We start from the raw sequence: 22,301 nt of genomic DNA on the forward strand, positions 1-22,301 counted from the left end.
TCCCTTGTGGTTGATCTTTTCGCTCCTTCTCTCCAAAACAGCTGTGATAAAACACTCTGCTATACAGTTAGTCCCTCCTGCTTCAAGCAAGGATAAATGGGTCATAAGGAGGCGGAGGAGGTACAAACTAGTTTAAAAGGACTTCTTTGGCAAAAATGTCAAGTGAGAGAAATAAGTCTAACCAAGACCCACAGAAGAACATGAATTACAGTGAACTGAGAAAATATGCATATCATTGGCATGTAGACTGAATGAATATGAAAGATTGCATCACTCTACACACTGCATTTCCAGCCACGTGCTTTACGCTGTTAACACTTTGAGATAAGATTTGAGAAGGCATTAAATGCCATCACCACCCTCCATTTCCATTTTTCCTTGAGAGAAGGAATGAAAAAGTGTTGCGCCACAGAATCAAGTTTAACGTTTTTGTTTATTTACTGATGTATTAACATATGGCATTGTAAGGCCGCCCTGAGTCCCCTTCAGGGTTGAGAAGGGTGGAGTATAAATGGGGTAAATAAATAAATCCCCCAAACCTTTCAGTACCATTCTCTAAGTTTGTGGTGTTTCTGCACTGCACCATTATTGCAGTGTGGTCATACTTTAATTTTGAATTGCATTCTATGCTGTCCTAGCATTTATAGTTTGGGAATTATCGAACCAATAGAGCTGTCTGTAAGAGAAAGCAAGTACCCTGTGAAACTAGAGTTCCTATGATGCCACAGGATGGAGTCACACAAGTGGTATCAACCTTTTGTTGATTATGTAGTGTGGACTCACCATAGCAAGGGGCACAATTTAAAATATAACAATTTCCTTATGAGTCACTGACACCTCTATTCCTATGCATATCCACATATAACAATACAAACACCACTGAAGTACAGGCAGACCCCAAGTCACAAACCAGATAGCTTCTGTAGGTTTGTTCTTAAATTGAATATGCTTATAAGCCGGAACAGGTCCATTTTTAAGTGTAATTCCAACCATATACATACATACACACACCCACACATACTTAGGATAGCATAGGTAAGGATCAACATTCCTGTGATGCTTGTTTTGCTGTCTGTGCCTCTGTTCAGAAGATTTCACCTCACTTTCTGTCCCTGTAATATTGGATTTTGAAAAATTGGGCTTGCTGTGGAAACAAAGATTGGTGAGAAAGCTTAAGTGAAGATAGCTTTTCCCCATAATAACTCTTCCAAGAGTGAATTTCCCTTCCTAGGAGTTGATTTCTCTCCCTTCCTGTTGTCTCACCCCTGTTCTTAACAATGAGTCATTTGTAAACCATATGTTTGTAACTTTGAGACTGCCTGTATTCAAGCATAGGCTATTAGGGCAAACCAAACCCCATTTTTACAGTACAGTAGAGCCTCACTTATCCAACATAAACGGGCCAGCAGAATGTTGGATAAGCAAAAAATATTGGATAATAAGGAGGGATTAAAGAAAAGCCTATTAAACATCAAATTACATTATGATTTTACAAACTAAGCACCAAAACATCATATTTTACAACAAATCAACAGAAAAAGCAGTTCAATACATGGTAACATTATGTAGTAATTACTGTATTTACAGATTTAGCACCAAAACATTGCAATGTACGTTGGATGAGCGAGACTCTACTATATATCTTCATTGATGCAATGTCATAAAGTCTCCCTCTTAAATCTGGAACCAGAAACTACAGTTGCAGCATTCAAAGAAACAAACACATAAGCAAGTAATTATTGCATTTTGAAAATGTTCAAGATTCCACCTCCATCAATTAATCCTTGCAGTATGAGGAAAGACCCAAAAACAGTGCCTACCCTATGTGTGGTTACCCCATCAACTTTGTGGGAGTTGAAATCTAGGGCTTAAAACCCAAGGTTCAAGCAATTACAGTGTGATCGGGATGAATCCAGGATAAGTATTCTGTAACCCGCCTAGAGATGAGACAGAGTTGTGGGGGAGGGAAAGGCAGGAGAAGAGCTGAAAGCAAGGTAGCAAGCTACATAAAGACGGTAAGTTAATTGTGCTTCTGCAGATGTTGTTGGACTATAACTCCCATACTCCCCAACTTTAGGATGAGACTGATGGGAGAGGTGGGCAAAAGATACCTGGAAGGCCATAGATGCCCACTCCTGTCAAAAGCCAGCTGAATCACTTGCACTGAAAGTTACCGTCTAAAAAACAAAATCACTGGTAAAAATAGATCCATCCAAGTTGAGCATCCTAAGTCTGGTACTACATAGTAGAATTAATACAATGTGACACCACTTTAATTACCATGCTCAGTGTTACGGAATCATGAGATGTGTAGTTTGATGAGGCATCAGCACTCTTTTGCAAGGCTAAAGACCTTGCAAAACTACATCTTTCAGAGCTATTAGCCATTGAAGTGGTGTCAAACTGCATTAATGCTACAAAGGCATATTGCCAGTGAAGGAAGAAAGGCAATAGCAAAGCGCCATTTCAAACCCATTTCAAACCCAATATTATAATGTAGTTTAAAGCCAAAAAGCATGTCAAAAAAATTACAGCTCAAACCACATTAAGGCACAGCTACAAATGCTGTAAACTCTCTTCATAGAGAGACGTTAACTTAGTGGTGAACAAGCAGAAAGTCCTGATTCCCAATATCTCCTGTTTAAAAGGGATAGGAAGCACAGGGATGAGATGTGGAATCTTCCCATATGTTGTTTTATATCCCAAGGCTTGCAAGACCTGAGCAATCCAAATTATGACCAGGGAGATCTCTCATTCATAGGATCATTATAAGCTGACATTGCCAACTGCCACCTTATTCTGTAGGTGGCAGCTGACAAGTATGACCTTGCATTGTCATTCTCGGGAGCCACAAGAAGTCACAACAGACATTGCCACACCAAATGAACAAATAGTCTGATCTGTTTTCAAGCAGCTCCTAATATCCTCCTCAATCCTATATATGTATGTACCCTTAATTTGCTTGTTTAATTACGTTGCTCCCATGAATTCCACACAGTTTTCTTAGTCAAGGACTACCAGGAGGTGGTTTTGCCAGTTCCTTCCTATGAAATATAGCCTAACAGTACCTGGGATCCATTGGTGGCCTCCTCTCTACATACAAATTAAGTTGACCCTGATTTCAGGATCAGATGGGACGTGGTAATTTTATAATATTACCATCCACAATTATTTTTTTCTCCTTTTCAATTAGTCAAGCAAACTGGAAAGATCTCCTGACCAAACTAGTCAATGGATTATATCACTTAGCAGTTAGGAACTGGCTAGTAGACAGATGAAGTAGACAACCAGAAGCCTTACATCACATAATGCACTACTAAAAACTCAGCGAAGAGAAATTTCAGCATTGTAAAGCACCCTCCTGTTAAGACACCCATTTTTCTGTAAAAAACAAAAAAAAACCCCTCTTACTTTTTAAATACTAAAGTAGCATGTCAGAGACTGGATTGCAGAACTCACAGGTGAGTGTGTGTACGTGTGTGTGTGTAAACATGTCAGAAGCAAATTGATAATATACTGCAAGTCACTTCTGGTGTGAGAGAATTGGCTGTCTATAAAGGCATTGGCCAGGGGACGCCCAGATGTGTTCCCATCCTATGGGAGGCTTCTCTCATGTCCTCGCATGGAAAGCTGGGACTGACAGAAAGGAGCTCACCCCGTCTCATGGATTCAAACCCCTGACCTTAAGGTTTTCAGGTCAGCGTTCAGCTGACACAAGGGTTTAACCTATTGTGCCACCATGGCTCCTATTTTGTATATTGGCAAATCTTTTTTTGTTCTGTTTTCATTTTGAATTTTGCATGCCCTCCCCCCCCCTTCTGTTTTTGGTAAGATTCTGGGAGATTGGGGGGAATTTGGATTCGAAATTTGGAAACCTGAGTTCTGCTTCTGTTTGGGGAAGAACAGAACAGAATGGAAACAGAACGGAAACAGAACGGATTCTATGCCGTTTCGCACACCCCTATGAAATACTATCCAAAGACTAAACTGTTTCCCTTAGACTAAATTTCATGTCATAATTCATGAGTCTTCATGCAGGGGCTGGGGAAAAAAGAAAAAGAAGCATCCATTGGCATAAACAAGGGCTTCCCCCATAATTTAGATTCTATTCAAGGAAGATTGAAAATAAACGTTGGCAGGAGGAAGCCTTAAGATACATTGCATATACGCTAGTCTTAATCCAGATCAGGGTCTTATCACATGGTTGTTATTTGCCATCAAGACAACGTCATCATACAGTGATCTTAAATAAGACATCTCCAGGTCACTCTGTTGCCAACAGCCCTGTTCAGGTCTTTCAGACTCACGGCTTTGGCTACTATAATTGAATCTATCCAACTGTAACACAGTTTTTCTCATTTTGTTCTGCTTTCCACTTTATCAAGCATTCTTGCCTTTTCACGCGCTGGATGAGTGAAGGTTGGATAAGCGAGACTCTATTGTATACAATTTGGAAATATGATGGAACAGACAATCCTGAAGGTAAAAACATTAAAGGGATCTTAAACTACATACCACATATTTAATGTAGCATGCACTTTAACACAATGTTACCTGAAAGGCATTCATAAGCATACAGGTGATGCACAATTGACTTGAGCTTGGACAACCAATTTACTGCAGAGCAATGCAAGACTTGTGCAGATTTCCAAAGGCAGTGACGAAGTCAAAAGAACTTAAACAGCAACAGAGATGATTGCAGATAAGGTCTGAGTCCCAGGCAAAGTTGCTCAATGACAAGCATAAAGGCAGAAATTGTGTGTCAAATATATTAAGAGACCACGTTCTGGTTTAGGTGAGTTATGCAAATTCCCAAACCACGGGATTGAGAAAAGATTGTTTGCAACAGAGAAAGAGAAAGCATGTACAACCCTTTTAAAAAGCTAAATATGAAAAACAAAAAAAACTCAACATTGCTAAATTAGACAACTTAGATCATTTTTTTAAATTTAAAAAGAGCAAAATAAGACCACTACTACCCCGCAACTTTGAGTGCAAGAAGGTATTGTGAAGCATTTTTGTTTACTCTTTTCTAATTGTAGTTGAGTGTGTGTTTTTAAAAATGCATGTAGTTATTTATTTTTCCCAACTTGTGGTTTCTTGTTGAGAAGAGAAATAAACTTTACATGAAATCATTGGGGCATTTCTCCCTGACCAACTTTCCCGTAATCAGAGCTCTAAGGCTTACCAGAAACTGGAAGTTGTTGCACATGATTACTTCAAAGCTGAGAGCGAACTCCCACCGGCAGCACCAACTGGCACAAAAAAGGAAAGCAATTGCTAATGCAGAAGGAAGTATGCAAACTGCATACTTGAAAGGTAATGCAAGGAAAGAAAGAAGGGAAACCTAACGCTAGCTGAAACTAAAAATCTTAGCAACAGGGTACATAAAGGCACAAAAGCAATTTCTTCTTAAACTTTAATAAGGAACCATCTATAACAGTGGTTCTCTATTTGTGGGTCTCCAGACGTTTTGACCTTCAACTCCTAGAAATTCTAACAGATGATAAACTGGCTGGGATTTCTGGGAGTTGTGGGCCAAAACACCTGGGGATCCACAGGTTGAGAAACACTGATCAATAAGGAAAGGGCTTTGCATCTCTCCAACCATGAAGTCACCACATTTTCTCTAATTTTAGAGCTCAGCAGGGTCTATCCTAGTTAGCAATTCAATTGGAGTCTTGTAAAGAACACGAGGTACTGCAGGCTATACTTCAGAGGAATGGTAAATCAGTTCTCAGTATCCCTGATCTAAGAAAACCCTATATAAGTCATGGGGTCATGAACTTTTGATAGGTGACTCAAATAAATGCACATGTACATAGAAAGGACATACCTCATAAAGTGAATATCTTCATCTACACCAGTGGTTCATAGCCTATGGGTCCCCAAGTGTTTTGGCCTACAACTCCCTGAAATCTCAGCCAGTTTACCAGGTTGAAAACCAAACAGACATCTAATAACATAGGGCCCATCCAGACAGGCCCAAAATGCGGGACCTCTCTGGGTTTTTATCAGAAGCATCCAAATAGCACCCCTGGTAAAAACATATTAATTCAGAATAACCTTGGTTATTCCAAATTAATTAAATACCTATTAGTTCTGGGCCTTCCTGAAAGGCCTGGGTCTAATCAAATATTGGGCCTGTGGGGACTCACTTCCGGGTAGTCCTGAGAATACCCAGGGGTGAGTCCCCATTTGCTATCCTGAATCTTTTGGGCTCCTGGAGCCCAAAGGTCCAAGATGATGCCACTCTGAAGCCCCCCAAATTTACCCAAAAAAGATAAAGAAAACTTACTTGCCTGCCACTAAGTTCCTCCTCACAGCTGGAGGGAGAGCCAGAGACACACCCCCCCCCCCCCCAGGGTCTCTGGGCACATCATTTCCTCATGCCAGCAGACTCAAGGAGGGACTTAATGGTGGCCAGGTAAGTATTTTTTTACTTTCTATGGGTAAATTTTGGAGCTTTGGGGTGGTATGTAGACACTCCCCCCAAAGGAAATTCCAGGTTTGGAGGGCAGTGGGGACTTAAACCTCAACCGAAGTGGGTTTAAGTCCTGTCCGGAAGCACCAATAGTCACACTACATAGTCACTTGGTTTGTGATAATTTCTGGATGTCTATCCAGCAAAATCTCATGTCTTCCATGATTCAAACAGAGGGGTTCAGCAGTTCCAGTCTTGAAGGAGAAAGAGCCATTCCCCCCACTTTTAAACATAAGCTAGTTTCCCTGCCCTGTGATCAGAGAGAGAAAAATGGTACATTTGGGTTCCATTAAAAGAGAAGCAAATTGTTGATTAATAGTTCTTACCATCAAGCAGAGATCTATTTGAATTTTCTGTCTCAGGCAACAAATTGCCCGAGGAAAGGCACTGAACATAAGCTTGCTTTTAAAAAAAATACTGCATGCGAAGTTTTATGGCAGCTAGAGCTCTTAATGCCAATTAAGTCGCTTCTTTTCCTCCCTTGTGTTTCCCACTATTTATTCTCTCCTTTGTTTCCCACAGCATCAAATCATCAAAATATAATGTGGTGATAAATGCTCATTTTTAAATACACATACATCCTGTTCAATATCTGACCACATATTTATTTTTTACTCAAAGTAGTAAGCAACACTATTAGAGATCTGGAGCTGTTGATTTTATGAGGCAGAGAGGATTAGGTTCAAATGACATATTTTCTTGGAGCACTGCTAAGTGTCAGTTTCTAGATGGTATTAAGAATGTTTTCACACATAAATCTTAGTAAACAAACCTAAAATCTATATACCCACGTTTACTCAAACACAGAGTGCAATCAAATCTAATGCTCAACTCCATTTTCAAAACCCTGAAACAAAAACAAAAATTGCTGACTAATCTAATGTGCAACAGCACAAAGTGAACTCTTTGTAATTTGGCCAGAAAAGGTGTGCATTACAGTGACTGTCTGCTTACAATTCCTTCTTTAAAGACAAAAGTGTTAGAACACTTTTTAATGGCTCTCAGCAATGGAAGAGAAAACCTTGGAGTGCAGCTATGCTGTAGAATGAATCCACTTTAACTGCCCTGGCCTATGCTATGGGGGTAGTTTAGGATAATGGGGGGCTGCCAAAGAATGCAAATGTCTCACCAAACTACAAATGCCAGCATTGCATAGCACTAAGCCAGGGTAATTAAATTAGAGATGATATCCCTCAAATAAGAGCTCCAGGTGCAGCTCTTGAAGTAGCTTCCCATTTTCCTTTGACTCAGCACAAAGATTACCATATTGCACAAATCTAATGCGTACCCTAATTTTGGAAAGGTAATTTAGCCAAAAAAAAGGTGAGTATTAGATGTGATTAAATATGGTATCACAAATTCCTGTATTTTTAAATCTAAACTGGTACGGGTTGAATACCCCTTATCTAAAATGCTTGGATCCAGAAGAGTCCAGTGTTTCAGATTTTTTTTCTCCAGATTTTGAATACTTGCTTATACAAGGGTTGAATGAAAAGTAATGCCTCTACTCCTCAACAGATGGCAGTACTGGTATGCGGCAGGTACTGGCTTGTTCAGTAGACTCTCCTCTACAGTTCCATTTTGGCAGGAAGGCTTAGCATTGAAGGGCTGTGTTGTTAAAGTGCAAAGTATTAAACCCTGCACAGACGGTCGGTCAATGCGACTTCAGCAATGCACAGTCATTGAATTCCTGACAGTAGAAGATGTCACCCCAAAGGGGATTAATCAAAGAATGCAAGCTGTTTATGGTGATTGTGTTGATGTGAGTACTGTGAGTCGTTGGGTGAGTAAGTTTAAAGATGTTGAGGTGACACCTTCTGCTGCCAAGAATTCAATGACTGCACATTGCTTAAGTCACATTGACTGATCGTCTACGCAGGGTCCCATGCTTTACACTTTAACAACATAACCATTCAATGCTAGATATTGTGGGATGATCTACCTTGATATTCTGGATTATATGGCTGTGTGGAAGAGCCCCAAATCGAAGCATGAAATTGACTGACATCATACACACAGCCTGAGAGTAATTCCAAACATGATCTTTCTGTACATGAAACAAAGTTTATGTACACTGAACTATCAAAAACAAAAGTACCACTATTTTACCCACTCATATAAACAATTCTGAAGTTTTTTCAGAGTTCTGGAAAATGGATGCTCAACTTGTACAGTATTGCCATACTGTCTCCTAGTCTTTGGGACCTTCCAGACAGGCCCTATACCCCAGGATCTGATCCCAGGTTTTCTGTTTATCCCAGATTATCTGGCTGTGTGGACTCATATAATCCAGTTTAAAGCAGAAAACCTGTTATCAGATCCTGGGATATGGGGCCTGTCTGGGAGGGCCCTTACTGTTCTCCTGAAGAAGATCATGGAGGAAAGAGACATTTGTCATGTGGATGATCATTTTGGCCACGATCAGGTTTATATACAGGCTAAAAACACTAAACTAAAGAAAATGCTTCTTGAAATCTCACATGCATAAATGCTTTAAAATGCTCGGGTGCTCAAATAGCAATTGCTCATCTTTGGCAAACTACTCTCAAATTACAAGTGGAAAAGAGATGGAAAAGGGTCATGCATAGGCTTACTTTTGAGGAAGCTATAGGTGTGTTTAATGTCCTTTTTATGTGCCATCATACAGTTCTGGCAGAATCAGTGCACACATAGGGTGCATTTTACTTCTGAATAGAGAAGTGACTTGTAGATAATTCCAGACTAACAACATGCAATGCACACACCAAGGTCTAGAAGTATATATATTCTGAAAGGGCCACTTTGGAAGGCAAAGGTGTTGAGAGAAGAAGAAGTGAGAGAGTATGGATCCTGGAGACAGATCAAAACACAAACTGTGGGCCAAGGGAACAAGCCATATAGTAAGAGCCACAGAGTGGAGAAAATGGAGGGCATTTCTTGTTGCAAAACACCTGATCAACTTCCAAAAAACTTCAGTGTGACTCAGAATGCAATTCGGGTAACATGGCAAAGGAAACAACATTTTGGGCATGGCATGCTTTTGAAAAAACAAAACTGCACCAAAAATGTTAAATGTTTCAGTTGGGCCACTGGTTTCCTGACTCTACCACCAGAAAGAAAAAAAAAACTATGTTTCACTGGCATATAACCTGGTGCATACTCAATCTACAAAAGCTGAAGACCATGCCTTAAAAGGCTCCGAGCTAACTTTCTTGCTCTGGGAAATGCATACCATGCAGCTCAGCTCTGATTTCTTTCATACTCCAGAAAGTACCATACTAAAATCATCTATTACTATGCAGCCAATAAGATGAGACTTTGTACATTCTCCTACCATCATCCTATAGATGGCTAGAGCATTTAATTCATTAATTTGTCTTCTTAAAAGTAGGCTTCCCAGCTCTGCTTCAGAGCATGCATGTGTAAGACCACACACAGGTCAGGAAGTTTAAACAGGGGGAGGCAATTCAAGAGGGGATGTATCAGGCACAAAAATGGGATGAAAAACCCCTGGAGGGATTGTATCAGATACAAAAAATAGATAAAGGCACTTTGAGTATAGTATAAAGGCTCTTTGTACTATACTCAGAGATGTGATGAGCAATACCTGCAAGCAGCCTGCCTGAGTCAGCTGCCGGCAGACTGCATGTGCAAAAAGACAGGGAAGAGGAAAAAAAAGAGCCAGGATATGTGGCTCATATCAGACAATCTCTCATATAGCACCCATCTGGGCACAGGCAACAATGCCTTGCATGTCTCAATGCAGGAAACATGTAAACACTGTAATGTTCACAACCGAAGTCCCACTTTCCACAAGAAATGAAAGGAAATAATATGTAGGCTGACTCACCTCAGCAGGCTGTGCACATGGAAGCAGTGGCCAATTGCAGCAAGGGATGAGATGAATGTACTACCACTTGTCTGTGAGAAGGTGATCTGTCGACCAAGAGTATGTGACCTGACTGATTTCTAGTGCAATCCTTTATGTGCAAAACAGGAAAAGAGACAGCCCAGGCCAGCATCCAAGCCAACAGAAAGGGTAGTATCTCATCTCACCATCCCAAAAGTCAAGGTCAACGTACCAAACTAGCAACAGCATATCAACCAACAGAGCTTAAGCAAACTGGTTTAAAAAGACAAAAAGATTATAACAGTCCACTGAAGCCACCCATAACTGAGAAGACAGAGGAAGGAGCTTTGGGTCCTAAAGTAGCAGCAAGCAAAATGTGTTGCACAAACTATATGTGCCATTCAAAGATGTTTTTGCAGATCTCAGAGCCCTTCTGCACAATTTTTGAACTCAATTTTTGTCAGGACTGCTGTTTTATACCCAAACAAAAGGGTAGACCCAGACCCTTCTAAGTTACATGCATGCACATGCATCTGCTGTCTCTGCAACTGAATGGGTTGAGTTTTTTCCCCTGGCACTTTTGGACTTGATGTGGCCCATAGTGAATCCCAGAAGAGAATGTCCTTCCCACCAACATCCACCCCAGGGTCTCCTGTAAGTCATCTACCCCTCATCACCTTACTGCTTCTCCGATATGGATGACTTCAGTGTATATAAAAAGGAAGAAGAGGGAGAGGAAGGAGAAGAAATGTAGTAGCACCTTTTATTTTAGCATGAGCTTTCATGAATATGTCACCTCTTCAGATGGACTACAGCATGATATTCAGACTTCAGGATATAAAACACATTTACACAGTTGTGTGAGTGGAACACAATATAATAGGATCCAGGAATATGCAAATCATGATCTTTGGCCCTACTTTTCATTATTTGCATCTTTCTGCATCCAAATATATTCCATACCATTCCCACTTCCATAACTGCACAAAAATGCTTTTTACCTATTTATTTATTTACTTACTGTATTTATACCCTGCCCTTCTCAACCTCGTAAGGGGACTCAAGGTAGCTTACATATATAGGCAACAATTAGATGCCAAAAAAGCACGTAATAAAAACATAAGCATCAAAACAATCATTAAAACATAATAAAACCTTTAAAACCAATTATTTAAAATCATGCAATCCAATATCATAGTCTGTGGCCATTCCAATTTGTCGTTACACTGTTTCATCTTTTTTTTCTTGCACTGATAGATTGTTTATTGAATGCTTGGCCAAACAACCATGTTTTTAACCTTTTCCTAAAGGACAGGACAGAGGTGGCTGATCTAATTTCACTCAGGAGGGAGTTCTATAGCCGAGGGGCCACCACTGAGAAGGCCCTGTCTCTCATCCCCACCAGTCACACCTGCAAAGGAGGCGGGATTGAGAGCAGGGCCTCCTCAGAAGATCTTATCTCCTTGCCGGCTCATAGGCTCATAGATACCTAAAACTATGAAATTACTCTGTATGGCATCTGAAGTAGTGGGCTTACTCCATGAGGGCTCATGCTAAAATAAAACCCAACTCATCTACAGATATTGCTACAACCCTTGTTTTATTTTGTTTTTAATTCCTCCCCTTCCTTCCTCCTTTTAAGGTTACAATTAACATGACGATTTCTTTGAAAACTTCAGCGAAGACATCTTTCAAACACACACACACATGGCTTCCTGAGTTCTGCAAACTGGCATCTCACTTCTCAAGCAGTTATTTCCGTTCAAATATACACAACAGCCAATGGATGCCTTTTTGCGGGCAAATATGTGATCAGGGGAACTTGAGCTTAATCCTGACAAACATGTAGTAAGTGTGCCCATGGTTTAGAACACATTAAGTAGCACTTTACCAATGGTGCAATCCTATGCTCAGAATAAAATTACATTAATCTTATGTTCCTGGAAGCATCCATAGGATAGCTGCCTAAGATACTAATATCACACTGGATGAGATGCTTGCTCCCTGTATCTGCTTGGAGCAGATTAAACTGTAACTCCAGAGGATGGTTAGCACTTGGGTCTTTTGCTCAATCCACTTTTCGACTAATCTCTTATCGCTTTAAATCCTGTTGGGTTAAATATATAAGACAAAGCAAGCTGCACAAAATTGACAGGGCTTAAGGGCCTTACTGCCCAGTGATCGTCTAATAATGCTGTGTTTCAGCAGAGCTTGAGGAGGTACAGATTTCCACACAACAAGTCCTTTCTTGCATTCCTCCAAATGCTTGCACACACAGATCCATAATCTGAAAGCCACCAACAGAAACGAAACACAGTGCTTGAGCACTAATCCCATGCTCAATGACATGCAGTTCTGTACGGTGTGTCCCCCGCCACCCAATGAAATTGTTCCTATAACTTATTTCCAAAGCTAATTTAAATAGAGCACTATGAGAAACACAAAGGTATCCTGAGCTGGTATCCAATCCATTTTCCCAATAACAGCAATCAAAGACAACAAGGACCCTGCTTGACAGTAGAACAGCTGCCTGGTTGTGAATGGGAGAGAACCCCCTTTCTCCGAAGACACTGGAGCAGAGGCTGAACTCTCCTCTGTCAGAGATGCTGAAGATCTAAGATTCCTTGCAATGAGCAGAGAGATGCATTGCATGACCTGCACAATCCCTTCCAAGAATGCCAACTATTTGAGCCTGTTAGTGCAAAAAGAGAACCTCCCAGCCTGCCTAATCAAGTAGCTATATTTACTGGAGGATTTGGTGGATGGATGGTATTAAAGAACCATCTTTTCCAAGCTTTGACAATAACCCAAGACCATGCCCAGGGGAGCCACCACACTGCATTGTAGAATTGTCAAGTTTATAGAGTGCATCTCCACTGTAGAATTAATGTAGAGTGGCCACACTCAAACTGACAATGCTATAGAATTCTGGGATTTGTAGTTTGGGGAGGCACCAGCCACCTTTAGCATGGTGGGCTAAAGTTCTTCTAAAACTACAACTCCCATGATTCCATAGCATTGAGCCATTGGAGTTAAAGTGGAATCAAATTTGATTAATTCCACAGTGACACTAGTAAGTAAAGGCAAAGGTTTCCCCTGACATTAGGTCTAGTTGTGTCCGACTCTGGGAGGGCAGTGCTCATCTCAAGAGCCAACATTGTCCGTAGACACCTCATGTGACCAGCATGATTGCATGAAACACTGTTACCTTCCTGCCGAAGTGATACCTTTTGATCTACTCACATTTGCATGTTTTCAAGCTGCTTGGTTGGCAAAAGCTATACCTAACAGTGGGAACTCACCCTGCTTCCCGGATTCAAACTACCGACCTTTCAGTCAGTAAGTTCAGCAGCTCAGTGCCACCAGGGAGGCTTGCTAGTGACACTAGTAGTGACAAAAAAAAAGGGAACAACTCAGGCCTATTGACACTGCCTTATAATCCAGCTTCAGAGTGCAGAATAATTACATTGAACTGGACTACTGGGCAGTGTACACTCATACAATCCAGTTCAATGCAGTTAATCTGCATTCTGGAACTGGATTATATGGTTAGTGTAGATGGGGCATCAACAATAAGCCCTCAAGTAGAAACTACTAGGAATGTTAGTAAGGAACTCTGATAATACTATGTAACATGATTTTTGTTCCTGGGCTATAAAAGTTATTTCCTAATTGGTTCAATTATAAAAACATGGGAAAGGTTTATTAAACTGCAAAAGTGTAGTTTTTGCAGGCCATCCTGCAGCACATTTTGATCCTCACTACCTCTGAGGATGCTTGCCATAGATGCAGGTGAAATGTCAGGAGAGAATGCCTCTAGAACATGGCCATATAGCCCGAAAAAACCTACAACCTTGTTATAGTTTTTCCTTCATTGAGTCTCAACCAATTCAACAGAGTTTTCATTATGACAGCCACAGAAACAAAGTTTCCGGAATATAACAACTACTTTGAGAGTAAGTAGCCCACAATTAAACAAGAATAACACTTTCAACAGGGACAGAACATTTTTCAAATTTTCTTAACAAAGTGTAATCAGCATATTCAATAATATACATAAAATATTCCAATCAAGGTAGTAATTATATGCTAAGCTGTATCACCGAAATGCAGGAAATGTTATTTCTGCACACTGATAGGAAAGGAAACATATAGATAATTTGTTTTCAAGGATATATACCAGCAGTTAACATGGACTCATTGTCTTTTGACAACAAGATGGAAACTTCTGAAGCAAAATCAAAACAGATCACTTAAGATTGATTGCACATGGATTCCAAATGTTCCCATTCAAGATGGACCACTCTTCAGTTTCAAAGCATCACATTGCATTTCCTTATAGCCACTTATGATCAGTAGTGGAGACCTACTCTTTCAGTCCAAAATAATCATGGTTAAGTCTAAATCAGGAAAGTCAATACATGATGGATGTAGATGGGAAACCATACCACAGACACAAAGGGGAGGGGAAAGGGAAATATCAAGCAATGTACCACTGCCTTGATGCATACCATTACCAAACACATTTTTGGTAATGGTAAATGAACACTGAGGCTGGATTTGCACTGCCATATAATCCAGATTATCTGCTTTGAACTGGATTATATTAGTCTACACTGCCATATAATCCAGTTCGAAGCAGATAATCTGGATTCAGAAACTGGTTTATAAGACAGTGTAGATGGGGTCAATTCAAAATGGTTACGACCCACACCAGCATGAGACCTTTGCTAGTGTATACAAGGAAAAGAAAAAAAAGTTTTATCATTTATATATATTTAATACTCACTTCCGAGCAGCCATGTGAAAGTTTTCCAATTTTAGAGACCAGCTAGAGAAAAGCAACACCAGGGAGGTATTTGTTGGGGTTCTGGAGGACTTACGTATGCCTCTCTCTTCATGACTGACTTCTCAAATAAGTGCCCTACTCCACTCCCAATATCTGAATCCCTCAGCAAATAAGAATTTGCAAACACAAAGTCATGACCGTTTCTGGTTTGACTGTGAACTAGTCTTTCCTAATCTACAAGATTGCCATGATCAAAAGCTGAATAGTACTCTGAATTTTGTGAATAACAATGATACAAGAAAAGGGCAAGATATGGGCACACGACTAGAGATAATCAATTAGTATTAACATAAACCAGGCAAGGGTCTATAGTTACATTTTCTATGGAGACTCTTTTTTAAATTCCACTGCCTTGTGCTATTATGAAACATGCACATGGCATGAGCAACATCACATATACTAAATGCACAATATAAGTATGCCCAACATTTCCAGAAATTGCAAAGCTATGGAGATAAAAACAGATATAGAGTTATATAGAGATATTGGGTTGAGTGGAAGGGCCCTTAGACACAGTAGAGGAGCCCAAAATTCAATAGATCTGCCTGGAGCAGTTTTGTCCCATTGAGGATATCATCTGTTACCAATATATAAAATTTCACAATATTGACTTCAGAATGGAACAAATATGAAATTGAGGCACAAATGTGGAATCAAAGAGCCCAAGAGCAAGCTTGCAGTTGCCAAACCAACATATCCAACCAATGCATTCACTACAAATGCAGTGATGTCTATTGCAATTGTGTGCCACTTCGTCACCCATATCCCACAGGGGAAAGCTGGCAGTTATTCAGAGGTAAAGGCTCCCCTATCACCTTGTCACTATGCCATGCCATGCAGAACATGAACCAAGTCTACCACAGCAACCAGTGAGAACTGACTCAGGGCTCTTCCACACAGCCCTATATCCCAGAATCTTAAGGCAGAAAATCCCACAATATCTGCTTTGAACTGGGTTATCTGAGTCCACACTGCCATATATTCCAGACTGTGGAAACTATTGAGGTATCTCCATTCTAACCTCCGCTGGGAAAATCCTCACAAGAATCCTTGCAAACCGCCTACTACCTCTCTCAGAAGACACCCAGAAAAAGACCTACAAGCCACCCTAAACACCTTCGAAGAAGCATACAAGAAGCTCGGCTTCCCATTAAACATTAGGAAAACCAATGTGCTCTTTCAGCAGTCACCAGCCAATCCCTCTCAAATGCCAGAAATACAACTTAATGGTGTAACATTAGATAATGTTGATCATTTCCGCTACCTTGGCAGCCACCTCTCCACAAAAGTCAATACTGACACTGAAATCCAACACTGCTTGAGCTCTGCGAGTGCAGCATTTTTCTGAATGAAGCAAAGAGTGTTTGAGGACCAGGACATCCGTAGGGATACCAAGGTGCTTGTTTATAAAGCTATTGTCCTCCCAACCCTGCTATACCCCTGCGAGAGGTGTGCTGGAAGAAGCAAAGACTACCAGCACTGAAGCGATAGTTCTCCGCCATGAACTCCGCTAGACTGGCCATGTTGTCCGGATGCCTGACCACAGTCTCCCAAAGCAGTTGCTCTACTCCGAACTCAAGAATGGAAAACGGAATGTTGGAGGACAGGAAAAGAGATTTAAAGATGGGCTCAAAGTCAACCTTAAAAACTCTGGTATAGACACTGAGAACTGGAAAGCCCTGGCCCTTGAGTGCTCCAGCTGGAGGTCAGCTGTGACCAGCAGTGCTGTAGAACTTGAAGAGGCACAAATGGAGGGCGAAAGAGAGAAATGTGCCAAGAGGAAGGCGCATCAAGCCAACCCTGACTGGGACCACCTTCCACCTGGAAACCAATGCCCTCACTGCGGGAGAAGATGCAAATCAAGAATAGGGCTCCACAGTCACCTACGGACCCACCGCCAGTACACTGATCTTGGAGGACCATCATCCTCAGACAACGAGTAAGTAAGTATATTCCAGTTCAAAGAAGATAATGTGGGATTTTATTCCGCTGTGCGGAAGGGGCCTCAGTTGCACTGGGTTGGTTTTCCCTTCTTGTCTAAACTTCAGTCTTAAAAACAAGTGTGCAAATCCTATCTGCTCTTGGAAGCTAAGTAGGGACAGCCCTAGTTAGTATTTGGATGGGAGAACCAATGAATAATGGGTGATATAGTCTCCTATGTTTCAGGTGGAACTGACAAACTACCTTTGACTATTCCTTACCTAAGAAAACGCTAAAAAATTCTTGGGGTCATAATAAGTTGATGGACAACTTGGAAAGCACACACACACACAGGCTTCCTCAGCCTTCCCCAAATGATGGAGAGATGGGAATGCAATATATTCCTCTCCCAAGGAAGTCACTACAAGCTTTTCCAGACAGCGTGCCTGAATGATGTGATGTGGGAAGAAGGGACATTGACTGGAAAGAGTGACATTGTAACTGAATCTGTGATGTCACAAGAAAGTGATTGGTGCTATTCATGCACAGCAGTTTACGTGCAACATTTGGATTGATTAATTGCCAGGGAAGGCTGTTGCTCTGCTAGTCTCCCTTTGCAACACCTTTTCTTCTCTTTCAACTCAGTTGCAATTTGTACCCGCTCCAAGCTCAGCGGCCGCTACATCAGGGTCATCCTTAGTGTGGCCAGAACAAAAGATCGACTTGCAAGGGGCTTTGATACACAAACCTTGCCGCCCTCTCCTTCCAGGTGCTGCTGTACAGTCAGCATATTTCACTCTGGGAAGGAAAGAAGGAAGGATCTTGTGTCTTCGGAGATCAAACCTCCTTGCTGACTTAGCTGTGGTGTTGCCTTTCCACATCACCCCAAAGGTGATCTCTGGGATACAGAATCTCGTGTGCTCCAAAGTCTACGAGCCACGAAGCTCACAGATTAGAGGTTATCACAACAGAGCAAAACAGAGTATATTTTCACACAAGAAGCTAGATGTTTCATATTTAAACATTCCTAATGCATTAGTAGGAACTGAGGAAAAGTGGTTAATAAAACCTTCGAAACAGTGGCAAGCATAAGGGAAAGGGAAAGGCTTCCCCTGACATTAAGTCTAGTCATTTCTGACTCTAGAGGGCGGTGCTCATCTAAAATTTCTAAGCTGAAGAGCCGCAGTTGTCCATAGACACCTCCTATGTCATGTGGCCAGCATGACTGCATGGAGTGCTGTTACCTTCCCGCCGATGCGGTACCTACTGATCTACTTACATTTGCATACTTTCGAACTGCTAGGTTGGCAGAAGCTGGAGCTAACAGCAGGAGCACATCCTGCTCCCCATATTTAAACCATCTACCTTTAGATCAACAAGTTCAGCAGCTCAGCAGTTTAACCTGCTGCACCACCAGGGGGTCCTACCGAGCATAAAGCCCCTATTTAAAAAAACAAGACTTTACGCTATTCTCTTCCCACTTGCTCTGAGGGCAATGTTTGGTTGATGCCTATCCACCCATATAGTTATGTGCTATGCATCTCTCCTGGTTTTCCTAAGAGCAAAGGGGCACTATGATTCTCCTCTAACTGCCCATCAGTGATTCCCACCTAAGGTAAAGGTTTCCCCTTGACATTAAGCCTAGTCGTGTCTGACTCTGGGGGGGTGGTGCTCATCTCCATTTCTAAGCCAAAGAGCTGGCATTGTCCGTAGATGCCTCCAAGGTCATATGGCCAGTATGACTGCATGGAGTAGGTGGATTCCCACCTACTTCTTGAACATAAATGTCGATGCCATAGTTATTTGGGAGGTTTCTTTATAATCAGAGGCAGCACATCACCAAAATCAAGCTGGAGTGAGAAACCCTATGAAACAAAGACACTCCCTCCTGGGGGAAGTCAGATAAAAACAATGCTGCAACATTAATAAAGTTGTATTCTTTCCTATAGGAAGTAGGGAAGAAAGTCTGGAAGGAAGCAACTGATTACATCAGGCAGTTTTCCTTCTTCTGAAGGATACAACAAAAACTCCTGGAGATTTCTAACTCCCCACCTCACCTTGGGAACTGTATCTGGCTCTTACGTCCTCTCTCTCATCTTTCTGTCTCTTGAACAAGCTACAAATTGGGTCAGGAATGAATTAATAAACCCCAATAGTGAATTGCTTAAGCAGCTGAAGGGGAAAAGGAAGGGGCCTGAGGCTGTTAGGGATTGTGGGAGTTGAAGTCCAAAACACCTGGAGGGTCCAAGTTTGTCCGTGCCTGATTTAGCTGCATGCTTACTTGAAAGTAAATCCCACTGTACTCAATGGGGCATAAACTCAAGACACCATTCCCAAAACTACAGCTTTAATCTGTCTTTTGAATGGGAAAGTTTTCTGGGAGAGCGGCACATTGGCCTGGCTCTTGCTGAAGGAGCTGCCTGGAAGAAAGAAGCCAAGAGGCTTCGCTTTAAACCGCCAAAGCCTTTGCATCCTTCCTGTGGAAGGGAGACGCCCATTTTCCTGCAAAAGGGGGGGGGGGGGGAGCCAGCTAACAAACAGTAACTAAGGACCTTTCCAGACATACCACTATCTGATCCCATGTTTTCTGCATTAAACTGGATTATAGGAGTCCCCACTGCCAGATAATCTGGGATAATCAGAAAACCTGGGATCAGATCCTGGGATATTTATTGGGCCTGTCTGGAAGGGCTCTAAGGGCACAGCTACACTGTGGGATTAACGCAGTTTTACCCCACTTGACCTGCTAAAATCTCAGTGCTATGAGATCCTGGGAGTTACAGTTTGACATGGCCTTCCACCTTCTCTGCCAAAGAGGGCCAGGGCCTCACCAAACTACAAATCTCATTAAGAATTAACAGTTTGACCCCACTTGACCTTAGTGCTATGGGTTCCTGGGAGTTGTAGTTTGACAAGGCCTTCTGCCTTCTCTGCCAAGGAGGGCTTGGACCTTACCAAACTACAAATTCCATTGTGTATTAACAGTTGACCTAAGGCTAAGGCTCAGTACTATGGGATCCTGGGAGTTGTAGTTTGGCAAGGACTTCTGCTGGCTGGGGCCTCACCAAACTACAAATCCTATGAGCACTGAGCCAGGGCAGTTCAAGTGAGGCCAAACTGTGTTAATTCCACAGTGCAGACATCACCCCATGTCCCTCTCTGTCCAGTTTACTATTTGTCCTAGAGTCTGGATAAAAAATCGGAAGGAGAACTAACTAGACAGGGTGCCTCTTTGAACTTAATGAAAAAGAATAAAATGGAGATGAATGTAACCCAGGTATGGGCAAACCCAGGCCCAGATGTGGCCCTTTGGGCTCTTTTTTCAGTCTCTCCTCTCTCTCACCATCCTATCCTTCCTTCTCTCTTTCCTTCCTCCTTCTTTTTCCTTCCCTTCTACTCTTTCGTCTTTCCTTCCTTCCTTCCCTCCTGTCTTTCCTTCCTTCTCTTTCTTTCCTCCCCTCCCTCCATTTCCTTCCACCCTTTCATCTTTCTTTCCTTGTCTTTCCTTTCACCTTCCCTTCCATCCATCCACTCATCTATCCTTCCCTTTCACCCTTTCCTTCCTTCTCTTTCCTTCCTCCTTCCCTCTTCCTCCTTCCCTCCCTTTTGCCTTTCCTTCTTTCCCTCTCTCCCTCTTTCGCCTTCCATCCTTCCCTTCCACCCTTTTGCCTTTCCTTCCTCCTTACCTCCCTCTTCCTCCTTCCCTTTTGCCTTTCTCCTTCCATCCTTCCCTTCCTTCCCTTTTCCCTTTCCTTCTTTCCCTCTCTCCTCCCTCTTTCTCCTTCCATCCTTGCCTTCTGTCCTTCCTTCTTTCCCTTTTGCCTTCCTTCCCTCTCTCCCTCTTTCTCTTTCCATCCTTGCCTCTGTCCTTCCTTCCTTCTCAATTCCTTCCTTCCTTCTATCACTGGGCAGCCAGCCCTCCTAGTAGGGAGTGCTAGCATGCGACCCCTAAGTTAGAAAGTTTGCCCAGTGCCTGATGTCACCCACCCATTCGCATTGAGGTGGTGCCATGGGTCAGTCAAGAGAGTTGTTGCTGCTTTAACAAGGGAAGGGGCTCAGCATCTTGGGAGAGGAACCCCCCTACAAACACCCAACAGATTTGGGGAGGCTGTGCTGCTTTATGTGCAGTCTTCAAGGCATTGCAATATGTGCATTTGACAAGAGAAGGGGCTCAGCATCTTGGAGAGGAACCCCCCTAGAACCACCCAACAGATTTGGGAAGGCTGTGTAGCTTTTATGTGCAGCCTTAACAGTATTGTAATATGTGTAACTCGTGGGTGTCCTTCTACCCGGCAGCTTCCTCTTGCAAGGGGACTTCCCTCCTCTTTCTCCTCCTCGTTGTGGCAACACGAGGCATGAGTGCACGCCAAGGAGCATCTCCACCCGGCCTGGGCCAACCTGGGCCCTCTCTCCAGGTGTTTTGGGCTTGCAACTCCCACAAGTTCCCTCTTTCTCTCTCTCTGCCCGGCTTGCAACTCCTTGCCCTCCTCCTCCTTCTCTTCCTCCTCCTCTTACAGCCAATGCCAAGAGGAGACTTGTTGCCTCGCGATGCCGGCTTTTCTTTCCCCTTTTTCTCCAAACTCGCCTGCAGCCATAACGGGGAAGGAGAAGGAGAAGGAGAAGAAGGGGGAGAAGCCCTTCCCCGCCCTGGGAAGCCAAGGCAGGCAGGCAGGCAGGCAGGGCGAGGCGCGCTCCCCTCCTTTCCCTCCCCTTACTTATAAGGCCAGCTGTGGTGCTCCCCGCGGGGAAGGCAGCCCTCTGCTTACCTCTCCGGTGCCTCCTCCTGAAGGGCTGCCCCAAGGAAAGAAGACCGAGGCAGAGCCGGCTGGGTCCCGCCGCAGAGGCGGGGAAAGGGAGGAAGGAAGGAAGGAAGAAAGAAAGAAGGGGGCCGAAAGGGGGCGGGAAGGAAAAAAAGGAAGGAAAAGGAGAAGGAGAAGGAGAAAAGGAGCGCTGGCGGGGAGGGGAAGCCAAATTGTGGGCTGATTGTGACGTCACCACAGGAGGGGGGAGCTGGAGACGGATCGGAAGAGCGCCGGAGGGGAGCGGGGGAAAGGGGGAGGGAGGGAGGAATCGTGACGTCACAGAAGAAAGGGAGGGGGAGGGGGAGGAGGGCGAAAACGGAAAGAGGATGCCTCTGTCTACACAGTGTAAAAGGAATGCCGCCTGAGAAGCGCTTTGAACTGGCTCAGTGCAATGGGATCATAGCAACTGCCTTGCAA

General features: G+C 42.7%; 1 protein-coding gene across 1 annotated transcript in view; it reads right to left on the reverse strand.

The window, feature by feature from the left end:
• Window positions 1-22,101, reverse strand: part of ELOVL5 (ELOVL fatty acid elongase 5) — a 71,389-nt gene extending 49,288 nt beyond the window's left edge. Inside the window, exon 1 of the mRNA XM_060788276.2 lies at window positions 21,849-22,101. The gene's annotated coding sequence lies outside the window, so the exon portion shown is untranslated. The remainder of the gene's footprint in view (window positions 1-21,848) is intronic.
• Window positions 22,102-22,301: the final 200 nt, after the last annotated feature.

The sequence above is a fragment of the Anolis sagrei genome, chromosome 1 (assembly GCF_037176765.1).
Source record: "Anolis sagrei isolate rAnoSag1 chromosome 1, rAnoSag1.mat, whole genome shotgun sequence".
NCBI lineage: Eukaryota > Metazoa > Chordata > Lepidosauria > Squamata > Dactyloidae > Anolis > Anolis sagrei.